The sequence below is a fragment of the Malaclemys terrapin genome, chromosome 7, assembly GCF_027887155.1.
Source record: "Malaclemys terrapin pileata isolate rMalTer1 chromosome 7, rMalTer1.hap1, whole genome shotgun sequence".
Lineage (NCBI taxonomy): Eukaryota > Metazoa > Chordata > Testudines > Emydidae > Malaclemys > Malaclemys terrapin.
Window position 1 is genome coordinate 108,825,503 of NC_071511.1, and position 11,183 is coordinate 108,836,685.

Genomic DNA, 11,183 nt, shown 5'->3' on the forward strand with positions numbered 1-11,183 from the left:
TTGATTTTTGCAAATGCAATGTTTTGCTTCAGATGACTTTTGCATAAAATTGTATTTTAACATACAGTTCTCCGTTCTGGAAAAGACATGTTCTGACATTGTTTCATAGCAGAATCTGAACTACGTTGGACATGCTTTTGTTATGGATTTTTTTCCTTGACAAAGGGAATGTCACTGGCAAGTTTCCCATCAGTTTAAGTTTCAGTGAAAATACATAGCCAACAGATGTTCTGTTGCAGAAAAAACAATTCCCTGCTGAGGCATTTTTCACTGAGCAATCTTAGCGTATGTGCTTCTAGTTCCTGCTTTGTTAATAATGTGTATTTCAATGTAAAGAGCATATTTTGTATGCAAAAGATGAGACTTGAGTTAGTTGTAAAACAAGTTTTATCGTGTAGTGATGCTGTTTTTAGAAAACAAAGTTTAATTCTGAAATAACTTGACTATATCTAGTGTAGTTCATGTTGTGGAGCTTGTTTTGTAAGATATGAATAAAACACTTTCTAATGATGTTTAATTTATTAATTCTTTTTGAAAACGATGTAGGTCTTAACTGCTACTCATATGAGTAGTCTTTACTCATGCAAGCAACTCCATCAACTTCAGTGAGGACTAGTTGCCAGAGTGTGCAGGATTAGGTCCTACAAAGCTCATTGAACTTAATAGAAAGACTCCAGTGGGCTTTGGATCCCATCCAAACTGGAAGCTTTGTGTGCACTATAGCTACTATCAAATAACTACTGAATTAATTAATGTAATACCAAAGTCTACCCTAAGAACATACATTAATACACCCAGCTAAACATTGTCTTAGGATTGGAAAGAGGAGATTTAATGAAGCTAAGTGATTCTTCTAATTGAAGTTGCAAGAGCGTGTAAGGCAGAGCAGGACTATCCTAGCCAATCTCCAGCTGCAGTATTCAGCAGAACTAATTCAAGGCACCTCAATACCAGAAAAATGTTGGCAAACTAGTGAAAATTGAAGTAAAACACAAATGATTAAAGGGATGGAAGAAGTGACAGACTGACATAAAAAATGTAAAAGAACACAGTCTAGCTTAGCTATATTACCAAATGGAATGAGGGGAGAAACCTTGCTATATACAAGTATCTGAAGAGGGCAAAGACATACTTTCGCGTAATAAGGAACAGTACTGGGTGAACACACATGGTGCAGCCCCAGCAAAGGAAGTGGAGGAGTACTTGTTGCTTAGACCATTTTAAAAAAAAAAACTGCATAAAACAGAGAAAAATGTAGTCCAGGATCGTCAGGGTTAAGGTAATTCTTTCCATTCACATCCATCGCTAATGTTAATGAGTTACTCATTTCTTGAACAAAGACTATTCTAGCATGACAAAAGTGAATTAGACCAGGATTGGCAACAGGAAAGGAGGGAAGAATCCCCTTTCATTGCTAAGAATGAATGGTTCTTGCTGACTCCTATAATACAAAGTTCCAGAGGGAGCAGTGTTCAATCCAAGTCAGAATTCCTGAGGTGGTCTGGGCGTAAAGACCGAAAAGAGGAAGCTTCAAGGTGGGGCACAATTCTATTTCTAATCACGAACCCACTGTAAAAGTGCATTGCTCTTCTGACCTGCATGGTAAATGACTTTTCAAGCAGTTAACACACTCTGAACTTGTTTCGATTATTCTTTAACTCAAAAGATCACCTGCTTCAGTATGTGGCAACTGGGTGGGGAAAAATGAGTTGATAGGATAGACCAATGTTTGGTTGACTTGCTTACAGTAAGATGATGCTATTCAATTTAAGGGTCCAAATATTAGAGTCCTGATCAATTCACTTACATTTTTAATTATAAAGTCTTATTAAAGCATAATAAATGCAATGTTAATATAAATATAAACAAGTCAGGAAATGCAAAAATGTTAATGCCACTGAGAATCTTAACTCAGGCCAGGTCTACACTATAAATTTACATTGGTATAACTACATCAATCAGGGGCGTGAAAAATCCATACCCCTGAGAGATGCAGTTACACTGATCTAACCCCCAGTGTAGACAGCACTATGTGGGCTCCCACTGGCCAAGGAGAAGCTTTACTAAAGTGCTTCAGTGGTGCAGGTTTTTAAGTGTAGACCTGCCCTCTGAGAGAGAAGGTCTTGACAGACTTGCTAGTTTTATGCCTCATTCCAACAATTTGTAACCTACTAACCTCTCTTTGTCCTATGATGCAGAAGTGTAAATTACCCCTTCATGTTAAGTGGTTTCTTGCAACATGTGTTAACCCCTTATTCTTAATCTGTCCCACCTTGTATTTAATTGTGACAATCTGGTTACCTTTTCCAAATCTGAAGAAGAGCTCTGAAAAGCTCCAAAGCTTGTCTCGTCTACCAACAGAAGTTGGTCCAATAAAAGATATTACCTCACCCACCTTCTCTCTATCATAACCTGGGCCCAATACAACACTGCAAACAATCAACTCTCACAACACAGCATATTCAGGTTAATGTTTAACAGTCTGACTAGTAAGCAAAAATGTTACTAAACATTGCCTTAACATTTGTATTACGTGACTTCCTTAAAATTGTATGTTGTAGTTTAATTTGTTTTGCATTTTGCTTTTCTTTTTTTTATAGAACTTAGTTTTTGATAGATTTGGGAAATTGTTTGCCAAAATCTATTTTAAATGCAATCACTCGCTAGTTACACATTTATTTGGCAGTAACTGGGGCTCTATAGAGTTGCATAACTTTAATAGGAAATTTACAGTGTCTTCACTTAAACTGTTGCTGCAGCTATATGGCTGTAGTGCTTCAGTGTAAACATTACCTATGCTGCCTGGAAGGATTTTTGCATAGGTCATCCACCTCCCCGAGAGATGGTAGCTAGTTTGGCGGAAGAATTCTTCCATTGACCTACCACTGTCTTCACCGGGGGTTAGGTTGGCATAGCTACGTCTTGCGGGGGTGTGTGTGAATTTTTCACTTACCTGGGAGACGTAGCTATGCCAATGTAAGTTCCCAGTGTAGACCAGCGCTTAGTAACTCTCTGTGCATATTATCTACCCAAATCCCTTTTTTAATGGCTCATAAGTAGAGCTATAATTTTGTCATGGACATTTTTAATAGCCATTTTCCCTGCTATGAAATCTTTGTCAGGGAAAGCGGGGGGGGGGGGGGGGAGGCGGTATAGAATCATAGGTCTGGAATGGACCTTGAGAGGTCATCTAGTCCATTCCCCTGCACTCATCACAGGACTAAGTATTATCTAGACCATCCTTGACAGGTGTTTGTCCAGCCTGCTCTTAAAAATCTTCAATGATGGAGATTCCACAACCTCCGTCGGCAACTTATTCCAGTGCTTAACCACCCTGACAGTTAGGAAGTTTTTCCTAATGTCCAACCTAAAGCTCCCTTGCTGCAATTTAAGCCCATTGCTTTTTGTCCTATCCTCAGAGGTTAAGAACAATTCTCCTCCCTCCTCCTTGTAACAACCTTTTATGTACTTGAAAACTTATCATGTGCCCTTTGTCTTCTCTTCTCCAGACTAAACAAACCCAATTTTTTTCAATCTTCCCTCTAGGTTTTCTACACCTTTAATCATTTAAGTTGCTGTTCTCTGGACTTTCTCCAATTTGTCCACATCTTTCTTGAAATGTGGTGCCCAGAACTGGACACAATACTCCAGTTGAGGCCTAATCAGCACGGAGTAGAGCAGAAGAATTACTTCTCATGTCTTGCTTACAACACTCCTGCTAATACATCCCAGAATGATGGCAGCTTTTTTTGCAACATTGTTACACTGTTGCCTCTCATTTAGCTTGTGGTCCACTATGACCCTCAGATCCTTTTCTGTCGTACTCCTTCCTAGGCAGAGATTTCCCATTTTGTGTGTGTGCAACTAAGTGTTCCTTCCTAAGTGGAGTACTTTGCATTTGTCCTTATTGAATTTCATTCTATTTACTTCATACCATTTCTCCAGTTTGTCCAGATCATTTTGAATTATAATCCTATCTCCAAAATACTTGCAACCCCTTCCAGCTTGGTATTGTCTGCAAACTTTATAAGTGTACTGTATGCCATTATCTACATCATTGATGAAGATATTGAACAGAACCAAACCCAGAACTGATCCCTGCGGGACCCCACTCATTATGCCCTTTCAGCATGACTGTGAACCATTGATAATCATAGGGGCATACAGTGTTTGAGAACGAGCTCACCCTGCAGTACTGGCTCTTGTCCCCTGGGGTTGGACCTGGCTCCCTGCTCTGGGCATTATGACCCAGCACATGGGATCACAGCACCACTCAGGTTGGCCTGTATGCTCCTCCTGTGATGGAAATGGAGGGGGCTGAGGACCAAATTGGATTTGCATTGCAACATAGCACATGGGGTTGCAACACTGCACAAATTTGTCTCCCGCTCCTCCATCTCCATCTACGGAGGGGTGGACATAGCAAACCTGAATGGTGGTGTGGCGTTAGGTCACAACGCTACTGGGTTTGGGAGTATTTTACTGACTTTATTAAAATTCACAGTTTTTGTGACCACCTTGATGTCTGTGACAAAATTGTAGCCTTACTCAGATCTTCATATTTAAGAGATTTACTTGATTATTCCTATTATCTAGATTATTCCTAAAACCTAGCCATATTTAATGATTTAGCATTTGGACTAATGCATGTGCAAAACCCTCAATTTTTTATAAAAGCATTAGTATATAAATTACTTAGGTAACTAAAAAGCTGCTGAATGACTTTACTTCATCCTTTCTGAGGAGCTTTTGCACTCAACCAAAGCGTGGAATGTTTCAACTCCAAAGTAAACTAAATGAGAACATTGCAGGCAGATGAAAACAGGGCATTATAATGGAAGTCAGTATACAGCCTTAACTATGGCATTTACAATGGTGCCTATCTTAATAACTGCCTAGAACTAAGCTACTCTGCCCTAGTTCTGTTTGAGTGATTTTTATATAGGAAAATGGTTGCCCAGAAATGAATCCTTCCAAAGCTTTTAAGCTCTTAATATTCAATTTATACACTCTTTTGTTAGAATTGGCCATATACTTTTACTGGGGAAAAAGCCACTTCTTTTGTAACACTTAACACCAGCAATGTTATATGTTCAAGTCTATGATGGCAATCCAATTGACTGCTTCAGGACTTACAGAATGGATGGCAGAGATATGGCCAGGACATGATTACTTGGAACACTGATTTACAAGATGTTCCATAGTTTCAAATCTCTTTCTGCAGTCACAAATTGGATTGTATCTCAGTACCCTTTATGGAGGAGGTATGTGCATCTGCCCTCTGATGTGCAGATATGGTTCAAAATGGACCATAGTTTCCATGGGAGGGAAAAGCCACTAGGTTCTTTGGTCCTTGAGGAGTTGTTTGTTCAGGATGTTGCCTTCCCTCCACCTTGCTCACCACTGAAAACCCCAAGTCTTCAAGCTCTTGCACTGCAAGCCCAAAAGGTTTAATAGGGTTGACTGGCAATTTAGATCTTCATGTCTTGGGAGATCCTTGTTCCTTTGAATATGATGGGAATCTCGAAGAATTCTCATGCTGCAACCACAAATTTAGGGTGGATGGATGTGTGCGAGTATGGGAAGCCACAGTCATGTATTGATTTTACTGTGTCCATAACTAGCCACATAGCAATGTCAAGTTGAGAATCGGTGAGTGATGTGTGGGAGAGGTGTGTCCGGACAGGTGAGCAGTATTTTGTGGTAGAGTAAACAAGGGCCAGTGAAGAGGACCATAAAGTTTTTGCACCTGCTGTCCAGGTCATTCCTGCCAGCTTCTGGATGAGGTTTACACACATCTTTATTTTGTTGTGGATATTTTTCCACGTGTGAGGCTTCAGTCTAATGTCACCCCAAAATATTTCAGGGTGGGATTGTGTCTTACCTGCTGGCTCCAGAAGTCCATGTACAGTTCCACCCTAGCTTTTTGATTAAATTAAATGCTGACAACAGTCTTGGTGGGGTTTGGTTTTAGCTGCTAGTGTAAGAAATATGGTTTTAAAGTCCATGGTTAGGATTTGTTCTATGGTAAGTAAATCCTGTGCTAGGCAAATTTCCATTAAGATGGTCAAAGGAAGTCACTGGTATAGATATTAAACAGGATCAGTGCTAGGCCACTTTGTAATTATATGGAATTCATACTTAAATACTGACACCATGCTTTTATTGTGGGGAGAAAAGGATTTAGGATACAGGTTTTTTAGTCAGCACATGCCAGTAAGAATCAACATTGCCTACTGTACTTGCTAACCACTATTGAAGGATCCAGAATGGTTCTTTTAATATGCTTGTTCACTTTCTTTTACTTCTTACCAATAAAAGGAGGAATGAACTAGTAGTGAACCTCACGCTGAGACTTAACTGTACTAAACATCTGTATTGTTATGCTGAGGGTTAGGCTGTTAGGTGTAACAGCCGCTCTTCATTCAGGATAAACGTAAAAAGCAATTAAGTTCCTGTATGGAACAGACAGCTGAAACACTAGGACCCACTACCCAAAACACAGGCCACCTGCAAGGTTGTAGCAGGAATTGAGTCATGTGGTCTGAGGGGGTTGTCCTTTGGGGTCTGAATGTAAATGCAGGGAGCCGGATATTATTTGCTGCAACTGTGTGTGAGAGAGAGAAGGCAGCGAGAGAACCCCAGAAAAGCACTTGTAGCATGACCCTGAGAAAAAGCTGAGAGCTTCTGAGTAGAGTGCCAGCTGAAAAGTGGCTTGGCAAAGAAAATGTGAGCAAAGAAAATGTCTCCGGCTCTTTGATTCCTACTGTGTTCAGGGAAACAGGATTTCATGTATATTTGTAAATAAATGGGATTGCATCAAAGAGCTGGCCCCACTGTCAATTTCTCCTCCCAACAGAAACAACCCACAAGACCCCAAATACTGGCTAACTACTCAGGTCAATAGGGGTACATGGGTGTCAAGTGGGATATGTTTATCATGTACCAATGGAAGGTGATTCAGAAAGTATGTAATAATATGGCAGAGTGTGTGTAAAATTAATGACAAACTATCTTGAGAAGGGTGAGAGTCACAAGAGTTAAATATTCAAAAGCACCTACATCACCTAGGTTTCTAAGTCCTATTGACTTTCATTGGGATTTAGGCTTCTAAATAACTTAGGTGCTTTTGAAATTTTTACCCAATGTCAAAGCTAGTACTTCCCACGCTCAAACACAACTCAATTGTTGCCTTTACTGAATGTTTTTAAGAAGAAAAGCTAATGAAGTATCTTCCTGAATAAAAAAATAGAATTATACACATCTAGTCACAGCTACTAAAAGACTGTAGAATATACTACAAGTAACAATGTTTTCTAATGTCTAGTTCAGTTCTCAATGTCCCACGAGAAGGTATTTCCAGCATTTCCATGATCAATCAATTTCACCATTAATGAATGTTCTCTGTTGTCCTACCTAAATTTTCCTTTCTTTAATTTCATCCCCCTTCTCCTAAACATTGTTTTTCGTCGTTGATGTTTACACTTTTTCAATAGATTAGCTGTTGATGAGTAAGTCATACCTGCCCACTGGTTAGCCTTTCCTCTAGCTCCCTCTTCTGTATCTCTAGTTCTCTCTTTGTGTCTTCTTCCATGCTGCGCCTTGTGCATAGACCAGCCACCCTGTTACTGTGCCACAAACCAGACCTTTCCTTAAAACTCACTACTTCCAAAGTTTATCAACACTCATCCTCCACCAAAAGATATTTCATTCATTTATAAAGATGTTTAGGGAAATTTAACACCAAAATAATGGGAGAAGCCATCTTTTAGCTATTGCTTCCTATAGTGAAACTGCCCCTAATCACTTGTTTTAAGCCTTTCTAACTCAATGCACCTTCAAGCATTCATTACAAGTCACTGAGAGATGGCATTAAAAGTTGACACATTTAGTATTTATTCTCCTAAAACCAGTATCAATTCTTTTGAGCCTTACACTATTTTAAAAGTATCCAATCAGACAGCTATACCCAAAACGATCTGTCTTAAGGAATTTTGTAGTGTACCCATCACCGAGGTACCATGCCATTCATTGTTCTCCTTTACCCTTTGTGGCCTATATGCCATTAGTATAGGTGCATTAGGAATCTGTGGATGGAGTAACTCTCTAATATTGCAGTCTTTAGGAGAGGAGATGGAATTATATGAAGTGACCTAAGCACTTACTCTTTCATAAGTGGATGACATGAAAGGACACATCGAATTTGCTGGTGGATGAGCCAGACAACATGAGTATCTCATAACTGCCTGAATTAGAATTTATCTAACTTCCTTTTACTGAAATCACCCTCTCTTAGCAAAGACAGAATTGAAATAGTGTACTAGATTTGGAACTCACTTGTTATCACGAACAATATTGTCTCATTGTTTACTTGTATTCCCCTCTCTGTCTATAGCCATCTGTTGTCTCTTGTTCTTAGACTTTAAACTCCATAGGGCATAGATTGTCTTTTTATTCTATGCTTGTACAATGGAGTTCTGATCCATGATTAGGGACTATAGATTAATAAACAATAAGATACAGATGACATTAACTAGTTCTCATAACATCCCTGTGTAATACGTGGGGGAATATTTTTATTTCCATTTTACAGGGGAAACTGAGGCCATACAGCAAGTCAGTGGTAACAGTCGATCAATGCTCAAGAGGACTCAACTCCCAACCTGGTGTTCATTCCTCTAGACCACACTACCGTCATATTTCAGGACTAGTGGTACCTTCTTAAAAACAAAAATGCAATGGTAGTAAACTTTAGCAGAGGAAGCAACTGTTCCCCCCAAATTATCTAGATCTTTATTACAGAAGCATGATATTATACAAGAAAGAAACAGAATGATGTCAAACTCACCGGACTCCTGCTCTGAAATGCTTGTGATATCCAGTCTACATTTGTGTGTTTGATCGCTGGCTTGATGTGCTGTTGCATATCAATAGGAGTGCTAAACACAAACTAGGAATTGGAGCATTTTTGGCTTGCATATTGTTCAACCAGATTAATGAGAACCAATCAAGGGCAACACCTGTGTATGGTGTCAAATAGACCAGAATTGTGCGTATTCCCTAGGGAGCTACCTCCTGTAATTTCAGTTATGCCTTCAGTAGTTGGAATCAAAATGGTTCCCTTAGGGTTACAGCTGTTTGTCTCACCTAGATTTAAAGGACCAGTTACCAGAAGAGCATACTGGGAAAGCCTCTGGAGAGTTCAGCAATGACCAGCCAATCACAGAGGGCCAGACTGGCCCCAGCCTTTTTGGCCAAATCAGGGCCTCAATCCAATGCCGCAGCTGGAGTCAAAGGTCTGATTTCAGTTTATGATTACTCCAGTCTGTTCAATTTCAATTTGTCTGTTGCCAGTTGATCTGGAGGGTGAAATTTGGGCCTCAGTGAAATCAACAGAGTTTTGTAATAAAGCTTTGAGCAAATTTTTGTAACAAACAAACTGAAATTGAACAGAGTGGAGCCAGATGAACATAGGCTGAAATCAGACACTTGGCAGCACTGCAATTTAAGCCCAGGGTTAGTGGGACCTAAGTCAGCTTACCCACGTTAGGGAACCCTGGGCTTAAGCATCTACATTATTTTTTAACCCTACATGAAGACTTTGCTGACCAATGCTTGAACTTGGGGTTCTGTCATCCACCCTGCAGCACGCAGACCCTAGTCAGACTAACCATATCCCCAAATCCTTAGCACCCCGCCACCCCCCAAAATGTGGCCATTCTAGCCCTAGGACCATGGCGCACTGTGGGAAAACTTTACTGCCCACCTTGCCTTTGACAGGAAATTTGAACAGCTCACCAAGACTGCCTGCTGAGCAGTCATTTCGGTCTGTGCGCTCCCAGCTACTGGGGCCAGCAATGTGGAAGAAGCATCTTTTGATTAACTACTCTTGCTTGTGCTTCCATTCCTGTGTCAGGAAACTGGCAAAGCATCCACTAGGTGCTGGTGGACATTTTGGCAGCGATTTCTGTCCCACCAAAAAGTATCTGATGGATTTCCTAATGGAGCTGCAGGAGGAGGAGGAGGCAGAAGAGAGAGGAGAACCCTGCAATTGCAGACTCACAGTAGCAGATGCTGCTCAATATAATTGGCAAAGCGACTGATGCCCCCGACGTAGACTGCCACATCTGACGCAGGGCCACAAGCAGACTGGTGGGACCACATTGTCATACAGACCTGGGATGACCAGCAGTGGGTCCAGAACTTTTGCATAAAGCAAGCCACATTTCTGGAGCTTTGTGAGCAGCTTACCCCCACCCTCTAGCATAAAGCGACACCCTTGCAGGTCCAGAAGAGGGTTGCTATAACTGTCTGGAAGCTGTTTTCCCACAGACTGCTACAGGTCTGTTGCCACCCAGTTTGGGGTAGGAAAATTGACTGTGCGTAAACTGGTGGTGGCAATCAGGCATGTGGTTAACCTCAAGGTGGCAGACATTACAGATATTCCGGAGGAAAATGCTGGCTTTGAGAGAATGGTGTTTCCTAACTGGGCCAGGCCCGCTGATGGGACTCATAGTTTGCCCTCCTCAAGAGCACGAGTACATAAACCATCAAAGGTACTACTTCATTGTTATGCAGGCACTTGTGGACCAAGTAACTTTACAGGGTAATCAAACTTAAAGAGCCCAGAGGAATCCCCTCTAGCCTTAGGTTCAAAGTTACAGCAAACAGAGATAAACACTCTAGTAAAAAGGTACATTTACAAGTTGAGAAAACAAAGATAAAAACTAACACGTCTTGCCTAGCTGTTTACTTACAAGTTTGAAATATGAGAGACTTGTTCAGAAATATTTGGAGAGCCTGGATTGATGTCTGGTCCCTCTCAGTCCCAAGAGCGAACAACCCCCATAACAAAGAGCACAAACAAAAGTCTTCCCCCCACCAAGATTTGAAAGTATCTTATCCCCTTATTGGTCCTTTGGGTCAGATGTCAGCCAGGTTACCTGAGGTTCTTAACCCTTTACAGGTAAAAGGATTTTGGAGTCTCTGGCCTGGAGGGATTTTATAGTATTGCACACAGGAGGGCTGTTACCCTTCCCTTTATAGTTATCACACACCCCATTCGTACTTTGGGGACACAATTCAGCCTGCACGGAGTACCTGTAATTGAAATGGACTAGATTTGGAGATAGAATACTGTTTCCCAAATGCATGCACACTCAGTTCACTGATTACAAGATGCT